This window comes from Balaenoptera physalus, assembly GCF_965194825.1.
Source record: "Balaenoptera physalus genome assembly, chromosome: 9".
Classification (NCBI taxonomy): Eukaryota; Metazoa; Chordata; class Mammalia; order Artiodactyla; family Balaenopteridae; genus Balaenoptera; species Balaenoptera physalus.
In genome coordinates, this window is record NC_138888.1 from 103,347,928 (window position 1) to 103,375,252 (window position 27,325).

The window sequence follows — 27,325 nt, forward strand, 5'->3', positions numbered from 1 at the left end:
TGGGAGAAAATATGTGCAAAAGACACATCTTATAAAAGACTGTTATAGAAAATAAAGAAAGAACTATTGACTAAAAAAATAAGAAAACAAACAACCCAATTTAAAAACTGGGCCAATGACCATAACAGATACCTCATCAGACAAGATATACAGATGGCAAATAAGTATAAGAAAAGATGTTTCACATATCTCATCAGGGAAATGCAAATTAAAACAACAATACACATCTATTATAATAGCCAAAACGCAGAACAGTGACAACACCAAATGCTGGCAAGAATGTGGAACACCAGGAATTCTCATTTATTACTGATGGGAATGCAGAATGGTACAACCACTTTGGAAGACAGTTTGGTGGTTTCTTACAAAAGTAAAGATATTCTTATCATATGATCCTCCAATTGCACTCCTTGGTATCTACCCAAAGAAATTGAAAACTTATGTCCACACAAAAGTTTGTATATAGATGTCTGTAGCAACTTTATTCATTATTGCCAAAACTTGGAAGCAACCAAGTTGTCCTTCAGTAGGTGAATGGACAAATAAACTGTGGTACATTCAGACAATGGAATATTATTCTGTGCTAAAACAAAATGAATCATAAAGCCATGAAAATATATGAAGGAACTTTAAATGCATAATACGAAGTGAAATAAGCCAATCTGAAAAGGCCACATACTGTACTATTCCAACTATATGACACCCTGGAAAAGACAAAATTATGGCGGCTGAGAAAGATCAGTGGTTGTCAAGGGTTTGGTGGGGGCAATGAAGGGACAGAGCACAGAGGTTTATTAGGGCAGTGAAAATACTCTGTATGATATGATGATGGACAAATATCATTAAATATTTATACCAAGCTCTAGAATATAAAAAAGTGTGGGTTAACTCTAATATAAACTCTGTACTGTGAGTGATTATGATGTGTCAATGTAAGCTCAACAATTTTAACAAATATACCACTGTGTTGGGGGATGTTGATAATGAGGTAGAGTATTCACATGTGGGGTCATGGGGTATATGAACACTCTCTGTACCTTCCACTCAATCAATTTTGCTGGGAACCTAAATCTGCTCTAAAAAATTCAACATTACATATATATATCAGAAAGATTATATTCCATTGATTTGAATGTTATTAATTTGCAGTCTTTATCCTTACAAAAAAAATTTTGAATTCCTAGTTATATGAATACTATAATTTGCTCATAATTTTAAGTTTACACATATTTGTCATTAAATACATCAAATATACATATGATGCCTAAGTAATAAATAATTTATCATTACAAAAGAAGACACTAGACAGTAACTCAAGGCTGTACAAAGAAGTAAAGATCTCTGGTAAAGGTAACTACAAAAGTAAACATCAGATCTAATATATATAAAATACTACAGCCAACAATAGCAGAATACATATTCTTCTCAAGGGCGTATGGAACATTCTGCAGGGTAGATGATATGTTAGTGCCAAAAAACAAGTCTCAATGAATTTGAAAATGTTGCTATCATACAAAATATCTCCTCCAACTGTACTGGAAAGAAACTGGAAATTAATAAAAGAGGAGAAACTGGAAAATTGACAAATATATATTAGTTAACAAACTCTTAGCTAATGAGACAAAAAAGAAACCACAAGAGAAACTAAAAGCTCTCTGAGACAAATGAGTACAAAAACACAACATTCCAAAACTTATGGGACACAGTAAAAGCAGTACTAAGCAGAAAATTTGTAGCAGTAAATGTCTATATTGAAAAAGGATAAAGAGCTCAAATTAACAATACACCTTAAGGAACTAGAAAAGGAAGAGCAATCAAAACACAAAACTGTTGAGGATTTTTGCATCTATGTTCATCAGTGATATTGGCCTATAGTTTTCTTTCTTTGTGAACATGTTTGTCTGGTTTTGGTATCAGGGTGATGGTGGCCTATTAGAAAGAGTTTAGGAGTGTTCCTCCCTCTGCTATATTTTGGAAAAGGGTGAGAAAGATAGGTGTTAACTCTTCTCTATATGTTTGATAGAATTCGCCTGTGAAGCCATCTGGTCCTGGGCTTTTGTTTGTTGCAAGGTTTTTAATCACAGTCTCAATTTCAGTGCTTGTGATTAGTCTGTTTATATTTTCTATTTCTTCCTGGGTCAGTCTCAGAAAGTTGTGCTTTTCTAAGAATGTGTCCATTTCTTCCAGGTTGTCCATTTTACTGGCATATAGTTGCTTGTAGTAATCTCTCATTATCCTTTGTATTTCTGCAGTGTCAGTTGTTACTTCTCCTTTTTCATTTCTAATTCTATTGATCTGAGTCTTCTCCTTTTTTTTCTTGATGAGTCTGGCTAATGGTTTATCAATTTTGTTTATCTTCTCAAAGAACCAGCTTTTAGTTTTATTGATCTTTGCTATTGTTTTCTTCATTTCTTTTTCATTTATTTCTGATCTGATCTTTATGATTTCTATCCTTCTGCTAACTTTGGGGTTTTTTTGTTCTTCTTTCTCTAATTGCTTTAGGTGTAAAGTTAGGTTGTTTATTTGAGATTTTTCTTGTTTCTTGAGGTAAGGTTGTATTGCTATAAACTTCCATCTTAGAACTGCTTTTGCTGCATCCCATAAGCTCTGGGTCACCGTGTTTTCACTTTCATTTGTTTCTAGGTATTTTTTGATTTCCTCTTTGATTTCTTCAGTGATCTCTTGGTTAATAAGTAGTGTATTGTTTAGCCTCCAATTATTTGTATTTTTTACAGAATTTTTCCTGTAATTGGTATCTAGTCTCATAGCATTGTGGTCAGAAAAGATACTTGATACGACTCCAATTTTCTTAAATTTACCAAGGCTTGATTTGTGACACAAGATATGATCTCTCCTGGAGAATGTTCCATGAGCACTTGAGAAGAAAGTGTATTCTGTTGTTTTGGGATGGAATGTTCTATAAATATTAATTAAGTCCATCTTGTTTAATGTGTCATTTAAAGCTGTGTTTCCTTATTTACTTTCATTTTGGAGGATCTGTCCATTGGTTAAAGTGGGGTGTTAAAGTCCTGTACAATGATTGTGTTACTGTCGATTTCCCGTTTTATGGCTGTTAGCATTTGCCGTATGTATTGAAGTGCTCCTATATTGGGTGCATAAATATTTACAATTTTTATATCTTCTTCTTGGATTGATCCCTTGATCATTATGTAGTGTCCTTCTTGGTCTCTTGTAATAGTCTTTATTTTAAAGTCCATTTTGTCTGATATGAGAATTGCTACCCCAGCTTTCTTTTGATTTCCATTTGCATGGAATATAGGAATAAACCTACCTAAGGAGACAAAAGAACTGTATGCAGAAAACTATGAGACACTGATGAAAGAAATTAAAGATGATACAAACAGATGGAGAGATATACCATGTTCTTGGATTGGAAGAATCAACATTGCGAAAATGACTATACTACCCAAAGCAATCTACAGATTCAATGAAATCCCTATCAAACTAGCACTGGCATTTTTCACAGAACTAGAACAAAAATTTTCACAATTTGTATGGAAACGCAAAAGAACCCAAATAGGGCTTCCCTGGTGTCACAGGGGTTGAGAATCTGCCTGCCAATGCAGGGGACATGGGTTCGAGCCCTGGTCTGGGAAGATCCCACATGCCGCGGAGCAACTAGGCCCGTGAGCCACAATTACTGAGCCTGCGCGTCTGGAGCCTGTGCTCTGCAACAAGAGAGGCCGCGATAGTGAGAGGCCCGCGCACCGCGATGAAGAGTGGCCCCCACTTGCCACAACTAGAGAAAGCCCTCACACAGAAACGAAGACCCAACACAGCCATAAATAAATAAATAAAATTAAAAAAAAAAAAAAAGAACCCAAATAGCCAAAGCAATCTTGAGAAAGAAAAACGGAGCTGGGGGAATCAGGCTCCCTGACATCAGACTATACTACAAAGATACAGTAATGAAGACAGTATGGTACTAGCACAAAATCAGAAATATAGATCAATGGAACAGGATAGAAAACCCAGAGATAAACCCACGCACATATGGTCACCTTATCTTTGATAAAGAAGGCAAGAATATACAATGGAGAAACGACAGCCTCTTCAATAAGTGGTGCTGGAAAACCTGAACAGCTACATGTAAAAGAATGAAACTAGAACACTCCCTAACACCATACACAAAAATAAACTCAAAATGGATTAAAGACCTAAATGTAAGGCCAGACACTCTAAAACTCTTAGAGGAAAACATAGGCAGAACACTCTTTGACATAAATCACAGCAAGATCCTTTTTGACCCACCTCCTAGAGAAATGAAAATAAAAACAAATGGTACCTAATGAAACTTAAAAGCTTTTGCATAACAAAGGAAAACATAAACAAGATGAAAATAGGAAAAGACAACCCTCAGAATGGGAGAAAATATTTGCAAATGAAGCAACTTACAAAGGACTAAACTTCAAAATTTACAAGCAGCTCATGCAGCTCAATATCAAAAAAACGAACAACCTAATCCAAAAGTGGGCAGAAGACCTAAATAGACATTTCTCCAAAGAGATATACAGATTGCCAACAAACACATGAAAGGATGCTCAACATCATTAATCATTAGAGAAATGCAAATCAAAAGTACAATGAGGTATCACCTCACACTGGTCAGAGTGGCCATGATCAAAAATTCTACAAATAATAATTGCTGGAGAGGGTGTGGAGAAAAGGGAACCCTTTTGCACTGTTCATGGGGATGTAAATTGATATAGCCACTATGGAGAACTGTACAGAGGGTCCTTAAAAACTAAAAATAGGACTACCATATGACCCAGCAATCCCACTACTGGGCATATACCCTGAGAAAGCCATAGTTCAAAAAGAGTCATGTGCCACAATGTTCATTGCAGCTCTGTTTACAATGACCAGGACATAGAAGCAACCCAAGTGTCCATCGAGAGATGAATGGATAAAGAAGATGTAGGCCATATATACAATGGAATATTACTCTGCCACAAAAAGAAAGGAAATTGAGTTATTTGTAGTGAGGTGGATGGACCTAGAGTCTGTCATACAGAGTGAAGTAAGTCAGAAAGAGAAAAACAAAAACCGTATGCTAACACATATATATGGAATCTAAAAAAAAAAAAAAAAAAAAAAAAAAATGGTTCTGAAGAACCTAGGGGCAAGACAGGAATAAAGATGCAGACTTAGAGAACGCACTTGAGGACACGGGGAGGGGTGAAGTGTAAGGTGGGATGAAGTGAGAGAGTGACATGGACTAATATATACACTACCAAATGTAAAATAGATAGTGGGAAGCAGCCATTTAGCACAGGGTGATCAGCTCTGTGCTTTGTGACCACCAAGAGAGGTGGGATAGGGAAGGTGGGAGGGACACGCAAGAGAGAGAGGTATGGGGATATATGTATATGTGTAGCTGATTCACTTTGTTATAAAGCAGAAACTAACACACAATTGAAAAGCAATTATACTCCAATAAAGATGTTAAAAATCCCCCACAAAACTGACAAAACAGAAGAAATTATAAAGATTTGAATAGAGGTAAATGAATTAGAGAAAAGAAAATCAATAGAGAAATTCAATGAAACAAAATATTTGTTCTTTGAAAATATTAACAAAATTGAGAAACGTTTAACAAAACTGACAAGGAAAAATGAGAGAAGAGACAAAATACCTAAAATTAAAAATGAAAGTGGGGATATTAATTCCTACCATAGAGAAATTAAAAGGCTTAGAAGGGACTACTATGAACAAATTGAATTTGTATGCCAACAAATTAAATAAATTACATGAAATGGAAAAATTCCTAGAAACATGCAAGTATTAAAAATTACTCCAAAGGAATAGATAACCTACAAGGACTCTTAACAAGTAAAAAATGAAACAGTAGTAATATAATAATCATAAACTTCCTAACAAAGAAAAGCCCAGGACCAGATTACTTCACTCATAAATTTTACCAAACCTTAAAGAATAAACGCCAATTCATCTCGAGCTCATTTTAAAAATAATAGAAATGGCAGGGACATTTCCTAACTCATTCCATGATGCTAATGTACACTAATACCAAAGGTAGATAAAGACATCACAAAAAAAGAAAATTACAGTTCATTACCCCTTATACGTAAATGCTAAAATCCTCAACAATATACTTGTAAGCTGAATTTAACAGCAAACTAAAAGGATTATACAGTATGAAAAGTGTAATTTACTCCAAATGCAAGGGTGGTTAATTGATAAAATCAACCTATGTAATACAGCACATCAATAAAAAGAAGGGAGAAAAATGGTCATATCAATTAACACAGAAAAAAAGAATTTAACAAATTCTAGCACACTTTCATGGTAAAAACACTCAGAGAACTAGGAATAGAAGTGCAAACAAATCAAAACCCCAGTGATATTCTACTTCATATCTATTAGGATGCATATAAAAAATAGAAAATAATAAGTGCTGATGAGGATGTGGAGAAATGGGTACCCTGTACATTATTGGTGAGAATACAAAATGTTTCAGAAGCTATAGGAAAAAGTTTGACAGTTCTCCATAATTTAAACATAGAATTACCATATGACCCAGAAGTTCCACTCCTAGATGTACAGTTGACCCTTGAACAACATGGATTTGAACTGTGCAAGTCCACTTATATGTGGATTTTTTCAATGGTAAATACAGTACTACAAGATCCACAGTTGGTTGAATCTGTGGATGTGACAGATACTAAGGGTGGACTCTAAAGTTATACGTGAATTTTCAACTTTGCAGAGGATCAACATCCCTAACCCTCTTGTTGTTCAAGTGTCAACTGTGTACTCAAAGTAACTGAAAACAAGTACTCAAACAAGTACATGTACATGCACGTTCATAGCAACACAATTCACAGTAGCCAAAAGGTGGAGATAGCCCAAATGTCCATCATGTGATAAATGTATAAACAAATTGTGGTGTATACATGCAATGAAACATTACCCAACTACAAAAGGAATGAAGTACTGATGCACGCTAAAACTAGGATGAACCTCCAAAACATCCTTCTGTGTGAAAGAAGGCAGACACAAAAGATCATATACTGTATGATTCCATCAACAAGAAACATCCAGAATAGATAAATGCATACAGATAGGATGCAGATTGGACGTTGCCAGGGGCTAGAAGGAGGGAATGGATAGAAATTGCTTAGTAAGAGGTTTTGCTTTGGAGTGAGGGTGATGTCTTGGAACTAGATAGAGGTGGTCGGTTGCACAACATCGTGAAGCCACCAAATGCCACTGACTTGTTCACATTATAATGGTTAATTTTATGTTATGTGATTTCACCTCAATAAATTATGTTTTTAATGTCAGAAATGTATAACAAAATCTTCATAAAGTTATAAAAAATTATAAAGCTCAATTTCCCTAAGTTATCAAACTAAAATACTGTAAAGGAAATATTCATATTAAGCAAAATATCAGTACAATTCTTATATATTTACTATTTCTAACAACACACAGTGAAATGAATTAAACTTCCTTTACCCTTGACCCATGGAGTTTCTAAGCCATGGGACTGACAGCTCTGGGACTGTTATAGTTAATACAGAGGTTTTTCAGAATGTGCATATCTCAACAATTGAATATATGAGTATGAAGTGGCACATACAGCATTTTCTTTTCACATGAAGCAGGTTGGAGAGAAAGAGCTTGAGAAGGCGGATGTACCTGGACATTCACCCTGCCATCTGCATAAATCTACAGAGTAGGAGAGAATTCGTTTCATCATTAATGGTATGCCCTAACCACTAGCAATACCTTTCTGGTTTTTATGAGTGGATCTAGACGGCCAATGGGGTAATTCTGTTATACTCTATAGCACTCAGCTACAGCAAATTAGTTATATTGAATTAGGGTACATTGATGTCTACACTTTTGTGCTTACAGTTAATTGTGGCTTAGAAAAAACTATTTTAGCCATAGGTATTCCTTTGTTTCCCATGAAAATTTGGAAGTGGAGGTTTGTCTAGTTCCTTTCAATGTGAACCCAGTGAGATTCTTTGAATAGGAAGGGAATCATATGACAGCAGTTCCCTCCTAAATTCAGATTGGGAATTGCTAGAGACTGAGTTGATAATAAAAAAACTGAATCAATGTGAGGTAACCTCTCTACTTGAAAAGTTTGACAAAGCAGAGGAAACGGTGCTAAATGATCTGTCAGGCAACTCATTTAAACTAGTCTCAAGGAGAGGAGAAGTATTTATTGTAAAATAGATTTTGAAAGGCCAGAGAATGAAAGGGTTTAACAAAATTTGCACTAAAGAGAAAATTAGAAAACAGTACCAGTCCAAAATGAAATCTGTGTAGTAACCTGGTTATCTAGGAACTGATTACTCAATTTTATAAGTTAGCCTGTTTGTTTGTCTCCTTGCTACCCTAGGGTTGTACAGTTCCCTGCTTATTAGCATTGTGAAAACATAGGTAAGTAATGAATGGACAACTGACTTGATGCTTTGTACAAACAACCATGGCTTTCAAGTCCTACTCACAGACAACAGGCATGACTCTTGAAAGAAAGGAATCCCTTGTTGCATTGACCATGAAAAAAACAACAACCATATAGGTGTGTGCTATCATCCTCATCCAATTTGGCCTTTCATAAAGCTAGGTCCAATAGTTAAAGGTAGAGGAGGGCTATGAGTTTCTTACCAAAAACCTTGTTGCCAGGACTCATGTTTTAATTAAAATAACTGAAATTTCTCTCAAATATTTATCCACAAACAGACAGAATAGTTATACAAACTCTTTTTGTGAATTCACTGCATGCAAAGTGTACTTCAGTCAGATAGGCTAAGTCTAATGTTAGAATCAGCTAAACGTCTGGTCATGTCATATGATGGGATCCCTAAGTGAGAGACAGGACACAGAAATTGAGTCACAGCCTAGAAATCACTTGGAAGGGCACTAGCTCATGGGTTCATGTGATTATAATGTAACATTTAGGCCAAGTTAGAGGTGTCTACACAATCTAGCTAGGTAACCTACACATACTGCCACATATTTCATCAGTTTTTCTATCATTTTTATTTTAACTAACAGAGCTTATAGTGTACCTTTAGATAGCAATATTTGAAGGTTGTGGAATCCTCCTTTCCATGGTAGATTTTTGATTAAGTTCATTAAAATACTACATAATATTCCTGGATTGTGGGCTTTTAATTGTGCTAATTTAAATGTTAACTGTCTGCTTCTAGGACATAAATTCCAGCTAATTTATACATATCTGTGCATCTCACTATGTTGTAAGAGTCTACAGTAAATTATAGAAAAATCAGTCCTTACTCTTGATGGCAACTCTTGCAGAATCTTTCAGAGGCTTCTCTTTTAAATTGTGGAACTGTATTTTCGCATTAGGTGGAAATTGGTAAGATCATGAGAATATGAGAAAAAGCCAGTGAGAAGCTGTAGATAGGATTCAAAACACTTTCATTCTAAGACATTTTCTTATCCATAGAAATTCTGGAGATGATGATTTCTAATATGACCATCCTGATGCCTATCTCTCCTTAAATTCCTTTCAAAAATGGGATGTCAGGGCTAGAAGATGGTTGTATCATTTATTCTACTACATGTAGTGTTGGGAAGAAAAATGTTATCAAAATGATTATTGGTAGGGTGATCATATAATTCATTGTACAATTCCCACACTTAACAATGAAAGGAAAATGTTAGCAACCATAGTGCCGGGGTAATAGGTATAAATGGGGCCTATCCCAAGCAAAATTTTGATGTCTGGGCATCTTAATTATAGGTGAAAATCAGATTAAATGAGAATAGATAAGAGCTCCTAATTATAATTTGTAATCTTATATAGGTCTTTTAATAAATATTCTGATTAAAAGTTTAAATATTAAAATGTAAAATAAATCTATATTTATCTGATTAAAATCTGTATTTCCCAATGGATGGGAAATAAAAATAATAATCTAAGAAAATTCAATAAAGTGATTCATATAATTACAAATCCTATTATTTAAGTCAAATTAGTTATACATTAAATAGAGGTAAACAAAATAAGGTATACATGTAAGGCAATGGACACAATAATTAAGACCATGAGACAATAAGATTAACTTGAGGACAAAAGAGAATAATCAAACACTTTAAGAAATACAAATCAGTAAAGAACATGGACATTTAATTTTAATAGCAAATTGAAACAATAACACAAATGAAATGAAGATGATAGTTATATCTAATAAAACTGAGGGCCTTTTCAGTATTTATGTAATTCAACTTTTATTCATTTATATGCCACTCTTCATGCATGTTTATAGAGAAAAGTAAAGCTGATAGAAAAGCTTTAATAGAAACATTTACAAGGAAGTTGATGAGCTCTCACTGAAAAATATCTCTCTTTAAAGATATTAATTTATTTTAAAAGTGTTAAAATTGTGTCCACCATAAAATTTCTAGATGCAGGCAATGCATAAACAAAAATCATAGTATACATTTTAAGTTGATAACATCAAATTATGTAAACCAAAATAGCATAAAAGTAAAAAATACAAGACAAATGAACTAAATAGTTCAAAGGAAGTTCGAAACAATTTAAAATGTATGGCTTCAATTTATGGTACTTTGTTATAGAGCGTGTTAATGGTTCACAAGCATTGCACTGCATAATTGCTTCAGTGGACTTGGTCTTTTAAACAAGAAGTTGTATATAAAGGATTTAAATTACAAATGGTCCTTTTATTTCCAGCTTTACAAAGTGTTTTATTTATGTCACCTTTAATATATCCTATGTAAATTCTCTCCAACCTGAATAGACATGCCATCAGAAGATACCTATTATAAAGCTATGATCAATATTAAATACATGCAATAATATTTAAAAAGGCAGAATTCTATGTGGAATAATATGCTACAGTGAATTCTATATATTATAGCAAACCATTTTAATTTAAAATGTTAGAATTAATTTCATATTTGAAAATATTTACCAGTCTAGAATTCATAGTCTTGGAAAGGCAGTGTATTGATCATGATAGACAATATTTGATGTAGGAAAACTCCCTAAATCTTGGTGGCTTAATATAAGGTAATTTTTTTTTTTTTTTTGGCAGGGAGTGGGTATTTGTATACGACAATGCATTAATGATATTTGTTTTATCTATGTTGTTAATTGCCAAATAATAGTAATCTTAAATATCCCAGAAATGTCTTTTATGTTTTTTCATTGAGTTATAATTAACTCAATATTGTTTTAGTTTCAGATGTATAACATAGTGATTTGACATTTTTATACATTATGACATGATCACTGAAATAAGACCAGTTACCTTCCATCATCACACATAGTTGTTACAATATTACTGACTATAGTCCCTATGTGGACATTTTATCCCCGTGATTATTTTTTCCTCTTAATTCCCCTCACCCATTTCATCCATCTCCCCACACTCCTCCCTTCTGGCAGCCACCTGTTTGTTCTCTGTATCTGTGATTCTGCTTCTGTTTTGTTTTGCTTGTTCATTTGTTTTGTTTTTTAGATTCTACATTTAAGTGAAATCTTACATTATTTGTTTTTCTCTGTCTGACTTATCTCACTTAGCATAATACACTCCAGGTCCATCCATATTGCTGCAAATGACAAGATTTCATTATTTTTAATGGGTGAGCAATATTCCATATATGTATGTATGTATATATATATATATGTCAGGGTTAGGGTTAGGCTTAGGGTTAAGGCTATTATAGTAGTTCTATTTATGGTTCTTTGAAAAACTTCATACTGTTTTCCATAATGGGTGCACCAATTTATATTTCCACCTATAGTACATGAGAGGTCCCTTTTCTTCACATCTTTGACAAACTTATTTCTTATCTTTTTGATAATAGCCATTCTAACAAGTGTGAGTTAGTATATCACTGTGATTTTGATTTGCATTTCCCTAATTATTAGTGATGTTGAGCACCTTTTTATGTGCCTATTGGCCATCTGTATGTCTCATTTGGGAAAAGAAAAGTCTATTCAGGGCCTTTGCCCACTTCTTAATTGAAATGTTTGGTTTTTTGATACTGAGTTGTATGAGTTCTTTATATATTTTGGATTTCACTCCCTTATCAGATGTATAATTTGTTAATATATTTTCCTATTCAGTAGGTTGCCTTTTCATTTCATTGATAGTTTTCTTCCCTGTGCAAAAGTTTTTAGTTTGATGTACTCCCATTTGTTTATTTTTGCTTTTGTTGCTTCTGCCTGAGGAGACATATCCAAAAAAATATTGCTAAGACCTATGTCAAAGAGCATACTGCCTTGGTTTTCTTCTAGGAGTTTTATGGTTTCAGGTCTTACATGTAAGTTTTTAATACACTTTGAGTTTATTTTTGTATATGGTCAAAGAAGGTGGTACAGATTGATTCTTTTGCATATAACTATCCATTTTTCCCAACATGATTTTTGGAAGAAACTGTCTTTTCCCTGTTCTACATTCTTTCTCTTTGGTTTTAGATTAATTGACCACATGAGCATGGGTTTATTTCTGGACTTTTATTCTGTTCCATTAATCTGTGTGTCTGATATTTCTCTGTACCATATTGGTTTTGATTACTTTGTATATGTAAATTATAGCTTTGTAGTATAATTCCAAGTCTGGGAGCATGTTGTCTCCTGCTGTATTATTTTCCTCAACGCTGCCTTGGCTATTTGGGGTCTTTTGTGTTTCCAAACAAATTTTAGGATTATTTGTAGTAGTTCAAAGAAAAATTTGTATTTTGATAGAGATTGCATTGAATCTGTAGATTGCTACATGTAAGAAGAATATTTTAATGATATTGATTCTTCCAATCCGTGAGCACAGAATAACTTTCAATTTATTAGTGTCTTCTTCAATTTCTTTCATCAGTGTCTTACAAATTTCAGAGTACCAGTCTTTCATCTCCTTAGTTAAATTTATGCCTAGGTATTTTATTCTTTTTGATGCAATTGTTGATGAGATTGTCTTCTTTATTTCTTTTTCTGATATTTCTGTATTAGTGTATAGAAATGCAACTAATTTCTGTATATTAAATTTTTATCCTGCAAAGTTATTGAATTAATTTACTAGTTCTAATAAGTTTTTGGTGGAGTCTTTATGTTTTCTATATATAAGGAGAGAAATATAGTTTTATGTCATCTGCAAATAGTGACAGTTTTATATCATCCTTTCCAATTTGGATGTATTTTATTTATTTTTCTTGTCTAATTGCTGTGGCTAGGACTTTTGAAAATATGTATAATAAAGTGGTGAGAGTAGGCATGCTTGCCTTGTTACTGATCTTAGAGGAAAATCTTTCAGCATTTCACCATTGAGTATGATGTTAACTGTGGGTTTGTCATACATGGCCTTTATTATTTTGCAGTATCTTCCCTCTGTACCCACTGTGGTGAGAGTTTTTATCATAAATGGATGTTGAATTTTGTCAAAAGCTTTCTCTGCCTCTATTGATATGATTATATGATGTTCATCCTTCAATTTGTTAATGTAGTGTATCACATTGATTGATTTATGGGTGTTAATTCATCCTTGCAACCGTGGAATGAAACCCAGTTGATAATGGTGTATGATCCTTTTAATGTATTGTTGAATTCAGTTTGCTAATATTTTGTTAAGGATTTCTGCTTCTATGTTATCAAGGATATTGGCATGTAATTTTCTTCTTTTTAAAATGTTTTTTTGGTATTGAGGAAATGCTGGCCTTATAAAATGAATTTAGAAGTGTTTCCCTCTTTTCAATTTTTTGGAATAACTCTTTTTAAACGTTTGGTAGAATTTACCTATGAAGCTATCTGAACATGGACTTTTGTTTTGGGGAGTTCTTAGAATTTTGTTACAAGTAATGGGTCTATTCAGATTTTCTATTTTTCCATACTCAGTCTTGGCAGATTGTATCTTTATAAGAATTTATTAATTTTCTAGGTGGTCTAATATGTTGGTGGTTTAATATTCTCCTATGACCATTTTTATTTCTGTGGTATTGGTTGTAATTCCTCCTCTTTCATCTCTAACTTTATTTATTTGGGCTCCCTCTTTTTACTGATGAGTCTGGGTACAAGTTTATCAATTTTGCTTACCTTTTCAATGAACCAACTCTTAGTCTCACTGATCTTTTCTATTGCTTTTTTTTTTCTCTATTTCATTTATTTCTGCTCTGCTTTTTATTATTTCCTTCCTTCTACTAACTTTTGGCTTTGTTTGTTTTTCTTTTTGTAGTTTCTTTAAATGTACATTTACATTGTTTATTTGAGAGTTTCCTTATTTCTTAAGGTAGGCCGGTATTGGCATGAACTTTCCACTTAGAACGCTTTTGCTGTGTCTCATAGATTTTGAAGAGTTGTGTTTCATTTTTATTTATCTCATGTAGTTTTCGATTTTCCTCTATGATTTCTTTGTTGACTTATTGGTTGTTTTGTAGTATGCTGTTCAGTCTCTACATGTTGGTGTTTTTCCAGTTTTCTTCTAGTTTCATACCATCGTGGTCATAAAAGATGCTTAATATTATTTCAATCTTCTTACATTTATTTAGATATGTTCTGTGGCCTAACTTGTGATCTATCCTGGAGAATGTTTCCTGTGCACTTCAAAAGAATATATATTCTGCTGCTTTTGGATGGAATATTCTGTATATATGTATTACAACTATCTGATATAATGTGTTGCTTAAGGCCTGTGTTTCCTTATGGATTTTCTGTCTGGATAAATCTATCTGGTATTGTAATTGGGCTATTAACGTCTCTTACTATTAATTGTATTGCTATTCCTCCTTTTATGTCTGTTAATATTTTCTTTATATATTTAGGTGCTCCTATGTTGTGTGCATAAATATTTACAAATATTACATTTTTTTGTTGGATTGACCCCTTTATCATTGCATAATGCCCTTCCTTGCCTTTTCTTATGGTCTTTGTTTTAAAGTCTATTTTGTCTGATATGAGTATTGCTACCACAGCTTTTCTTTCTTTTCCATTTGTGTGGAATATTTCTTTACCATCCCTTCACTTTCAGTATGCATGTCTTTAGATCTGAGGTAAGTCACTTATAGGCAGCATATAGATGGGGTCTCTCTTTTAATCCATTTATTTACCCTATGTCTTTTGATTAGAGCATTTAGTCCATTTACCTTTAAAATAATTATTGGCAGGTATGTACTTATTGCCATTTTTTTGATTGTTTTCTGGTTGTTTTGTAGTTCTTTTCTGTTCTTGTCTTTTTCTCTTGGTTTCTTCCCTGTGGTTTGATGATGGTTTTTGGTTATCATGAGGTATATATATATATATATATATATATATACATATGTGTATATATATATATATATATATATATATATATATATATATATATATTCTTTTGAAGCTGATAGTTGCATAAGTCCAAAGGCATTCTAAAAGCACTGTAGTTTTAATCCTCCATGCTTTATGTTTTTGTTGTTGTATTTTACATTTTTTTATTTTTTGTATCCCTTAACTACTTACTGTAGTTATAGTTTATTTTCTTACTTTTTTCTTTTAACTTTCATACTAACTTTTTAAGTGGCTGATCCACTGCCTTTACTATATATTTGCCTTTATCAGTGAGATTTTTCCTTTCATATATTTTCTTGTTTCCAGTTGTGGCATTTTCTTTTTGGCTTAAAGAAGAATCATTAACATTTCTTGTAAGGTCAGTCTAGTGGTGATGAATTCCTTTAGTTTTTGCTTTCATGGAAAACTCTTTACCTCTCCCGCAATTCTAAATGATAATCTTGCCTAATAAAATATTCTAGGTTTTTTTTTTTTTTCTTTCTTTCAGCTCTTTAGATGTATCTTGCCACTCCTTTTTGTCCTGTAAAGTTTCTGCTGAAAATCAGCTGATAGTCTTGTGAGGTTTCATTTTGTATGTGACTAGTTTTTTTTCTCTTGTTGCCTTAAAAATTCTCTCTTTATATTTAACTTTTGCTATTTTAATTATTATATGTCTAAGTGTAGATATTTGGGGATTCATCTTGTTTGGGACTCTCTGTGTTTCCTGGACCTATAGGCCTGGTTTCCTTTTCCAGGTTAGAGAAGTTTCTTGTCACTGTTTTTTCAAATAAGTTTTCTGTTTCTTTTTCTCTTTCTCATCGTTCTGGGACCTCTATAGTGCAAATGTTAGTATGCTTGATCTAGCAGTCCCTTAAACTATCCTTATTTTAATTTTTTTTCTTTTTGCTGCTCTGAATTGATGATTTCCACTAGTCTATCTTCCAGATTGCTTATTCATTCTTCTGTATCATCTAATCTGCTGGTGATTCCTTCTATTGTACTTTTTATATCATATTTTGTATTTTTCTGACTGGTTATTTTTTATATTCTCTAAGCCTTTGCTGATTCTTGCTGAGTTTCTCCATTCATCTCCCAAGTTTGGTGAGCTGCCTTATGACTGTTTCTTTGAATTCTGTCAGGTAAATTACTTATCTTCATTTGATTAAGGCTTGTTTCCTGTGGTTTTATTTGCTTTTCATTTGGATCATATTCATCTGTCTCCTCATTTTGTTTAACTTTTTGTTATGAATTAGGTTAAACAGTTATTTCTCATGGTCTTGAAGGAGTGGCAGTGGGTAGAGTGCTTGCACCTGGAAACTTTGGCAGCCTGGTTGGGGCTATAGCAGACCCTGGCTGGGGTCAGTTCCTGGGCCAAGGCCAACTTGGTGATCTGGCTGGGGCTGAGGCAGGCATGGGCCAGGAGGAGTCCAAGGGGAACTCAAACAATGGTGCTTGCTGGTGTCTCTGACCCTGGAGAGAACTCCAGCAGTTCTCTGCCTGTTTGGCAGAATCCCTAGAGTTAGTAAATGAATTCACTTCTCGTATAGTCTTGGTGCCCTTTAAACTACTGATTTTTCATTGTGACCTTGGGTGGGCAAGTCTGTGCTCATGACCCTCAGCAATATCCCTTCCTACTACAGATTGCCACATAGAGGATGGGGTTAACATGGATACTGTTTTTCCATCTTTTCTATGTGGTCCTTCTGTGTACACTACCTGTACAATCAGCCCTCAGGTCTTCAAGAGAAATCATTCTATATGTAGGTATAGATTCATTGTCTCTGTTGGAGGAGGTAAACCCAGGGACTTCCTACATCACCATCTTTGACCACTCCTCAAAGTACAATTTATTTCAAATTCATGCCATATTCCCCAACCAGTCAAATGGAGTTCTACTATATGGAGACATTTAGGGACCAGGGCTGTTGGAGGCTCCTAGTATACTATATGGCCTCCCTGGTCACAATAACAGGGAAAAAGACAGATGGAGTATTCTCTACTTCCCTTGGAGTGACACATGTCAGTATCAAGACAGACCAGTGACCCAAGCTAACAATGCCCTAGCCTACCTCTAAGTGTGATAGAACAGTGGTCCCCAACCTTTTTGGCACTAGGGACTGGTTTCATTGAAAAAAATTTTTCCACTGACTGGGGGGGTGGGGGGATGGTTTCAGGATGATTCAAGCACATTACATTTGTTGTGCACTTTATTTCTATTATTATTACATTGTAATATATAATGAAATAATTATACAACTCACCATAATGAAGAATCAGTGGGGGCCCTGAGCTTGCTTTCACTTGCTATTCACTGATAAGGTTTTGATATGAGTCTGCGAGCAATTGATTTATTATGGTCTCTGTGCAGTCAAACCTCTCAGCTAATGACAATCTGTATTTGCAGCTGCTCCCCAGCGCTCGCATCACCACATCAGCTCCACCTCAGATCATCAGGCATTAGATTCTCATAAGGAGCATGCAACCTAGATCCCTTGCATGCGCAGTTCACGGTAGGGTTGGTGCTCCTATGAGAATCTAATGCCGCCACTGATCTCACAGGAGGAGAAGCTCAGGTGGTAATGCGAGCAATGGGGAGCATCTGTAAATACAGAAGAAGCTTCGCTCACTCACTCACTGCTCACGTCGTGCTATGCAGCCTAGTTCTTAACAGGCCGTGGACCAGTACCGGTCCATGGCCCGGGGGTTGGGGACCCCTGTGCTAGAAAATAAAGGTAGCAGATGTAGCAACAAAGTGAAAAGATCTGTGGATTATTTATGGCTCTTGTTACATAATTGGCTACTGGTATTATTCTGGACTGGTCACATAACTCCCTTAAACCTCAGGTTCTTCATCTATAAAATGGGAGAATAATAATGAATGATCTTTATGGTCCTCTCCAACTATAAAATTCAGTGACATCAATATGTAAGCAAATAGACAACATGTAAATGCACATAAATACACATGATTCTGTTCCAATAAAACTTTGTTTACAAAACCAGGCAATAGGCCAGATTTGGCTCATACACCATAGTTTACCAACCCTTGATCTAGAGCAGTCCCTGTTGGAGAGGTTACACCTTTTTCTTCCTCCACTCTTTAATAGATACTCAGAAAGGATTTAGTACATTAAAATTAAAAATTTCAAATGTAATAGAAATGGGATGGGGGAAATTTCTCAAGTTTTAGAGGACTTGCACACTCTTCTGCTCTTCTTATATTTTCTGTCTAGAACCTCTGAAGATATAATTTTCAGCCTAAGAGTGTACAGGCATGCCTCATTTTATTGCATTTTACTTTATTGCACTTTGCAGATATTGCATTTTTACAAACTGAATGTTTGTGGCAACCCCGACACAAACACTACCAGTTTTATAGTGTTAGTGAAAACACATGTAGTATAATTTTATAAGTCTAGAGAGCTTAAGATTATATCACAGAAGATGATTTTATATAATAAAACTTGTAAATGTAAGTTGGGGGTTCAGATATATTTTATATGTATAGTAAAATCTATGATTCTAAGAAAAATAATTTATCAAAGCAGGGAACCCAGGTATCTAAGTTGATGGGTGGAAATGTCCATCCTAAGAGCTGGGTTAGAGCAGAGGGTCTATACTTCTTGTATCTCTGAAAATCAAGGTTATATCCAAATGAGTAGATCAATATATGAAGCAAGCCACACTAAAATGTAGCAATTAATGACCACCTTTACCACAGAAATCCATGTGTCATAGATTGTCTGTGATATATCTTTCCAAAGACTCATAAATCTTATCCAAAGTTCCCTAAACCTTTTGAGTAAACAAGCTTTTTTCTTCATCAGAGATAAAGTCAAGAATCAGAAGTGAGTTGTATGTCCTCTTCCAAATACATACTTTTCCTACTGTATTCTCCAGATAAGAGGAATAAGTAGGCGTATCAAAGTTTAAGTAATTCCTAAGCCAAAATCTTTGTTCCCAATTTGGTCTTATACATCCTTGGGACAAATGTCTTTCTTGCTCTATATATTGTTTTTGTTTGTCTAATTATTTTACAGTTTACTAACATGGATTACAATTTTCACAATACACCATGACATTTTAACACTTATCTAGTCTCATTTTCTACCCCACCCCTCTGGAAATTTAAATAAAAATATAAAACAATGGTAGGGTGAAGAAAGATTATTATTCTTATCACACAAACTTTCCTTCATCAAAAATGGTGTCAGCAGGGTCAGGGGTGTGGCCTAATTTCTATTCTTTTTTTTTTTTTTTTTTTTTTTTTTTAACATCTTTATTGAAGTATAATTGCCTTACAATGGTGTGTTAGCTTCTGCTTTATAACAAAGTGAATCAGTTATACATATACAATATGTTCCCATTTCTCTTCCCTCTTGCATCTCCCTCCCTCCCACCCTCCCCATCCCATCCCTCTAGATGGTCACAAAGCACCGAGCTGATCTCCCTGTGCTATGCGGCTGCTTCCCACTAGTTATCTATTTTACATTTGGTAGTGTATATATGTCCATGACACTCTCTTACCCTGTCACATCTCACCCCACCCCCTCCCCATATCCTCAAGTCCATTCTCTAGTAGGTCTGTGTCTTTATTCCCGTCTTGCCACTAGGTTCTTCATGGCCTTTTTTTTTTTTTTTTTTTTTTTTTTTTTTTTTTTTTTTCCCCTTAGATTCCGTATATATGTGTTAGCATACTGTATTTGTTTTTCTCTTTCTGACTTACTTCACTCTGTATGACAGACTCTAACTCCATCCACCTCATTACAAATACCTCCATTTCATTTCTTTTTATGGCTGAGTAATATTCCATTGTATATATGTGCCACATCTTCTTTATCCATTCATCTGTCGATGGACATTTAGATTGCTTCCATGTCCTGGCTATTGTAAATAGAGCTGCAATGAACATTTTGGTACATGACTCTTTTTGACCTATGGTTTTCTCAGGGTATATGCCCAGTAGTGGGATTGCTGGGTCGTATGGTAGTTCTATTTGTAGTTTTTTAAGGAACCTCCATACTGTTCTCCATAGTGGCTGTATCAATTTACATTCCCACCAACAGTGCAAGAGTGTTCCCTTTCCTCCACACCCTCTCCAGCATTTATTGTTTCTAGATTTTTTGATGATGGCCATTCTGACCGGTGTGAGATGATATCTCATTGTAGTTTTGATTTGCATTTCTCTAATGATTAATGATGTTGAGCATTCTTTCATGTGTCTGTAGGCCATCTGTATATCTTCTTTGGAGAAATGTCTATTTAGGTCTTCTGCCCATTTTTGGATTGGGTTGTTCGTTTTTTTGTTATTGAGCTGCATGAGCTGCTTGTAAATCTTGGAGATTAATCCTTTGTCAGTTGCTTCATTTGCAAATATTTTCTCCCATTCTGATGGTTGTCTTTTGGTCTTGTTTATGGTTTCCTTTGCTGTGCAAAAGCTTTTAAGTTTCATTAGGTCCCATTTGTTTATTTGTGTTCTTATTTCCATTTCTCTGGGAGCTGGGTCAAAAAGAATCTTGCTGTGATGTATGTCATAGAGTGTTCTGCCTATGTTTTCCTCTAAGAGTTTGATAGTGTCTGCCCTTACACTTAGGTCTTTAATCCATTTTGAGTTTATTTTTGTGCATGGTGTCAGGGAGTGTTCTATTTTCATACTTTTACATGTACCTGTCCAATTTTCCCAGCACCACTTATTGAAGAGGCTGTCTTTTCTCCACTGTATATGCTTGCCTCCTTTATCAAAAATAAGGTGCCCATATGTGTGTGGGTTTATGTCTGGGCTTTCTATCCTGTTCCATTGATCTATATTTCTGTTTTTGTGCCAGTACCAAACTGTCTTGATTACTGAAGCTTTGTAATATAGTCTGAAGTCAGGGAGCCTGATTCCCCCAGCTCCATTTTTCGTTCTCAAGATTGCTTTGGCTATTCGGGGTCTTTTGTGTTTCCATACAAATTGTGAAATTTTTTGTTCTAGTTCTGTGAAAAATGCCAGTGGTAGTTTGATAGGGATTGCATTGAATCTGTAGATTGCTTTGGGTAGTAGAGTCATTTTCACAATGTTGATTCTTCCAATCCAGGAACATGGTATATCTCTCCATCTATTTGTATCATCTTTAATTTCTTTCATCAGTGTCTTATAATTTTCTGCATACAGGTCTTTTGTCTCCTTAGGTAGGTTTATTCCTAGATATTTTATTCTTTTTGTTGCAATGGTAAATGGGAGTGTTTTCTTAATTTCACTTTCAGATTTTTCGTCATTAGTGTATAGAAATGCAAGAGATTTCTGTGCATTAATTTTGTATCCTGCTACTTTACCAAATTCATTGATTAGCTCTAGGAGTTTTCTGGTAGCATCTTTAGGATTCTCTATGTATAGTATCATGTCATCTGCAAATAGTGACAGCTTTACTTCTTCTTTTCCGATTTGGATTCCTTTTATTTCTTTGTCTTCTCTGATTGCTGTGGCTAACACTTCCAAAACTATGTTGAATAATAGTGGTGAGAGTGGGCAACCTTGTCTTGTTCCTGATCTTAGTGGAAATGGTTTCAGTTTTTCACCATTGAGGACAATGTTGGCTGTGGGTTTGTCATATATGGCCTTTATTATGTTGAGGAAAGTTCCCTCTATGCCTACTTTCTGCAGGGCTTTTATCATAAATGGGTGTTGAATTTTGTCAAAAGCTTTCTCTTCATCTATTGAGATGATCATATGGTTTTTCTCCTTCAGTTTGTTAATATGATGTATCACATTGATTGATTTGCGTATATTGAAGAATCCTTGCATTCCTGGGATAAACCCCACTTGATCATGGTGTATGATCCTTTTAATGTGCTGTTGGATTCTGTTTGCTAGTATTTTGTTGAGGATTTTTGCATCTATGTTCATCAGTGATATTGGCCTGTAGTTTTCTTTCTTTGTGACATCTTTGTCTGGTTTTGGTATCAGGGTGATGGTGGCCTCGTAGAATGAGTTTGGGAGTGTTCCTCCCTCTGCAATATTTTGGAAGAGTTTGAGAAGGATAGGTGTTAGCTCTTCTCTAAATGTTTGATAGAATTCACCTGTGAAGCCATCTGGTCCTGGGCTTTTGTTTGTTGGAAGGTTTTTAATCACAGTTTCAATTTCAGTGCTTGTGATTGGTCTGTTCATATTTTCTATTTCTTCCTGGTTCAGTCTCGGCAGTTTGTGCCTTTCTAAGAATCTGTCCATTTCTTCCAGGTTGTCCATTTTATTGGCATAGAGTTGCTTGTAGTAATCTCTCATGATCTTTTGTATTTCTGCAGTGTCAGTGGTTACTTCTCCTTTTTCATTTCTAATTCTATTGATCTGAGTCTTCTCCCTTTTTCTCTTGATGAGTCTGGCTAATGGTTTATCAATTTTGTTTATCTTCTCAAAGAACCAGCTTTTAGTTTCATTGATTTTTGCTATTGTTTCCTTCATTTCTTTTTCATTTATTTCTGACCTGATCTTTATAATTTCTTTCCTTCTGCTGGCTTTGGGGTTTTTTTGTTCTTCTTTCTCTAATTGCTTTAGGTGCAAGGTTAGGTTGTTTATTCGAGATGTTTCCTGTTTCTTGAGGTAGGCTTGTATTGCTATAAACTTCCCTCTTAGCACTGCTTTTGCTGCGTCCCATAGGTTTTGGGTCGTCGTATCTCCATTGTCATTTGTTTCTAGGTATTTTTTGATTTCCCCTTTGATTTCTTCAGTGATCACTTCGTTATTAAGTAATGTATTGTGTAGCCTCCATGTGTTTGTATTTTTTACAGGTCTTTTCCTGTAATTGATATCTAGTCTCATAGCGTTGTGGTCGGAAAAGATACTTGATACGATTTCAATTTTCTTAAATTTACCAAGGCTTGATTTGTGACCCAAGATATGATCTATCCTGGAGAATGTTCCATGAGCACTTGAGAAAAATGTGTATTCTGTTGTTTTTGGATGGAATGTCCTATAAATATCAATTAAGTCAATCTTGTTTAATGTATCATTTAAAGCTTGTGTTTCCTTATTTATTTTCATTTTGGATGATCTGTCCATTGGTGAGAGTGGGGTGTTAAAGTCCCCTACTATGATTGTGTTGCTGTCGATTTCCCCTTTTATGGCTGTTAGTATTTGCCTTATGTATTGAGGTGCTCCTATGTTGGGTGCATAAATATTTACAATTGTTATACCTTCCTCTTGTATCGATCCCTTGATCATTATATAGTGTCCTTCTTTGTCTCTTGTAATAGTCTTTATTTTAAAGTCTATTTTGTCTGATATGAGAATTGCTACTCCAGCTTTCTTTTGATTTCCATTTGCATGGAATATCTTTTTCCATCCCCTCACTTTCAGTCTATATGTGTCTCTAGGTCTGAAGTGGGTCTCTTGTAGACAGCATATATATGGGTCTTGTTTTTGTATCCATTCAGCCAGCCTGTGTCTTTTGGTGGGAGCATTTAATCCATTTACATTCAAGGTAATTATCGATATGTATGTTCCTATTCCCATTTTCTTAAATGTTTTGGGTTTGTTATTGTAGGTGTTTTCCTTCTCTTGTGTTTCTTGCCTAGAGAAGTTCCTTTAGCATTTGTTGTAAAGCTGGTTTGGTGGTGCTGAACTCTCTCAGCTTTTGCTTGTCTGTAAAGGTTTTAATTTCTCCATCGAATCTGAATGAGATCCTTGCTGGGTAGTGTAATCTTGGTTGCAGGTTTTTCTCCTTCATCACTTTAAGTATATCCTGCCACTCCCTTCTGGCTTGCAGAGTTTCTGCTGAAAGATCAGATGTTAACCTTATGGGGATTCCCTTGTGTGTTATTTGTTTTTTTTCCCTTGCTGCCTTTAATATGTTTTCCTTATATTTAATTTTTGACAGTTTGATTAATATGTGTCTTGGTGTGTTTCTCCTTGGGTTTATCCTGTATGGGACTCTCTGTGCTTCCAGGACTTGATTAACTATTTCCTTTCCCATATTAGGGAAGTTTTCAACTATAATCTCTTCAAATATCTTCTCAGTCCCTTTCTTTTTCTCTTCTTCTTCTGGGACCCCTATAATTCGAATGTTGGCACGTTTAATGTTGTCCCAGAGGTCTCTGAGACTGTCCTCAGTTCTTTTCATTCTTTTTTCTTTATCCTGCTCTGCAGTAGTTATTTCCACCATTTTATCTTCCAGGTCACTTATCCTTTCTTCTGCCTCAGTTATTCTGCTATTGATCCCATCTAGAGTATTTTTAATTTCATTTATTGTGGTTTTCATCATTGCTTGGTTCCTCTTTAGTTCTTCTACGTCCTTGTTAAATGTTTCTTGCATTTTGTCTATTCTATTTCCAAGATTTTGGATCATCCTTACTATCATTATTCTGAATTCTTTTTCAGGTAGACTACCTATTTCCTCTTCATTTGTTAGGTCTGGTGTGTTTTGACCCTGCTCCTTCATCTGCTGTGTGTTTTTCTGTCGTCTCATTTTGCTTATCTTACTGTGTTTGGGGTCTCCTTTTCACAGGCTGCAGGTTCGTAGTTCCTGTTGTTTTTGGTATCTGTCCCCAGTGGCTAAGGTTGGTTCAGTGGGTTGTGTAGGCTTCCTGGTGGAGGGAACTAGTGCCTGAGCTCTGGTGGATGAGGTTGGCTCTTGTCTTTCTGGTGGGCACGTCCACGTCTGGAGGTATATTTTGGGGTGTCTGTGGCCTTATTATGATTTTAGGCAGCCTCTCTGCTAATGGATGGGGCTGTGTTCCTGTCTTGCTAGTTGTTTGGCATATGGTGTCCAGCACTGTAGCTTATTGGTCGTTGAGTGAAGCTGGGTCTTGATGTTGAGATAGAGATCTCTGAGAGATTTTTGCCGTTTGGTATTACGTGAAGCTGGGAGGTCTCTTGTGGACCAGTGTCCTGAAGTTGGCTCTCCCACCTCAGAGGCACGGCCCTGATGCCTGGCTGGAGCACCAAGAGCCTTTCGTCCACACGGCTCAGAGTAAAAGGGAGAAAAAATAGAAAGAAAGACAGAAAGAAAGAAAGAGGCTATAATATAGTGAAGTAAAATAAAGCTATTGTAAAGCAAAGCTATACAGACAAAATCGCACCCAGAAGCATATACATATACACTCACAAATAAAGGAAAAGGGGAAAAATTAATATATCCTGCTCCCAAAGTCCACCTCCTGAATTTGGGATGATTCGTTGTCTATTCAGGTATTCACCAGCTGCAGGCCCATCAAGTTGTTTGTGGAGTTTTAATCCGCTGCTTCTAAGGTTGCTGGGAGAGATTTCCCCTTATCTTCCCTGTTTGCACAGTTCCTGGGGTTCAGCTTTGGATTTGGACCCGCCTCTGCGTGTAGGTCGCCTGAGGGCGTCTATTCCCTGCCCAGACAGGACGGGGTTAAAGGAGCAGCTGCTTCGGGGGCTCTGGCTCACCCAGGCCGCGGGGAGGGAGGTGTACAGAGGAGGCGGGGTGAGCCTGCGGCGGCCGAGGCCGGCGTGACGTTGCACCAGCCTGAGGCGGGCAGTGCGTTCTCCCGGGGAACTTGTCCCCGGATCACGGGACCCTGGCAGTGGCGGGCTGCACAGGCTCCCGGGAGGGGCGATGTGGAGTGTGACTTGTGCTCACACACAGGCTTTTTGGAGGCGGCAGCAGCAGCCCCAGCGTCTCACGCCCGTCTCTGGGGTCCGTGCTGATCGCCGCGGCTCACGCCTTTCTCTGGAGTTCGTTTAGGCGGCACTCTGAATCCCCTCTCCTTGCGCGCCGCGAAACAAAGAGGCAAGAAAAAGTCTCTTGCCTCTTCGGCAGCTGCAGACTTTTTCCCGGACTCCCTACCAGCCAGCTGTGGTGCGCTAACCCCTTCAGGCTGTGTTCACGCCGCCAGCCCCAGTCCTCTCCCTGCGATCCAACCGAAACCGAAACCCGAGCCTCAGCTCCCAGCCCCGCCCGCCGAGCAGACAAGCCTCTCGGGCTGGTGAGTGCTGCTCCGCGCCGAGCCTCTGTGCGGGAGTCTCTCCGTTTTTTTCCTCTGCGCCCCTGTTGCTGTGGGGTCTGCGGTGATCGCCGCGGCTCGCGCCCTTCTCTGGAGTTCGTTTAGGCGGCGCTCTGAATCCCCTCTCCTTGCGCGCCGCGAAACAAAGAGGCAAGAAAAAGTTTCTTGCCTCTTCGGCAGCTGCAGACTTTTTCCCGGTCTCCCTCCCAGCCAGCTGTTGTGCGCTAATCCCTTCAGGCTGTGTTCACGCCGCCAGCCTCAGTCCTCTCCCTGCAATCCGACCGAAGCCGAGCCTCAGCTCTCAGCCCCGCCCGCCCCGGCGGGGGAGCAGACAAGCCTCTCGGGCTGGAGAGTGCTGCTCGGCGCCGAGCCTCTGTGCGGGAATCTCTCCGTTTTTCCCTCTGCGCCCCTGTTGCTGTGGGATCCGCGCTGGTAGCTGCGGCTCGCGCCCTTCTCTGAAGTTCGTTTAGGCAGCGCTCTGAATCCCCTCTCCTCGCGCACCAGGAAACAAAGAGGGAAGAAAAAGTCTCTTGCCTCTTCGGCAGCTGCAGACTTTTTCCCGGACTCCCTCTTGGCTAGCTGTGGTGCACTAACGCCTTCAGGCTGTGTTCACGCCGCCAACCCCAGTCCTCTCCCTGCGATCCGACCGAAGCCCGAGCCTCAGCTCCCAGCCCCGCCCGCCCCGGCGGGTGAGCAGACAAGCCTCTCGGGCTGGAGAGTGATGCTCGGCGCCGAGCCTCCGTGCGGGAACCTCTCCGCTTTGCCCTCCGCACCCCTGTGGCTGCGCTCTCCTCCGTGGCTCCGAAGCTTCCCCCCTCTGCCACCCGCAGTCTCCGCCCGCGAAGGGGCTTCCTAGTGCGTGGAAATCTTTCCTCTTTCACGGCTCCCTCCCACTCGTGCAGGTGCCGTCCCTATTCTTTTGTCTCTGTTATTTCTTTTTTCTTTTGCCCTACCCAAGTACGGGGGGAGTTTCTTGCCTTTTTGGAGGTCGGACGTCTTCTACCAGCGTTCAGTGGGTGTTCTGTAGGAGCAGTTCCACGTGTAGATGTATTTCTACTGTATCTGTGGGAAGGAAGGTGATCTCCGCGTCTTACTCTTCCGCCA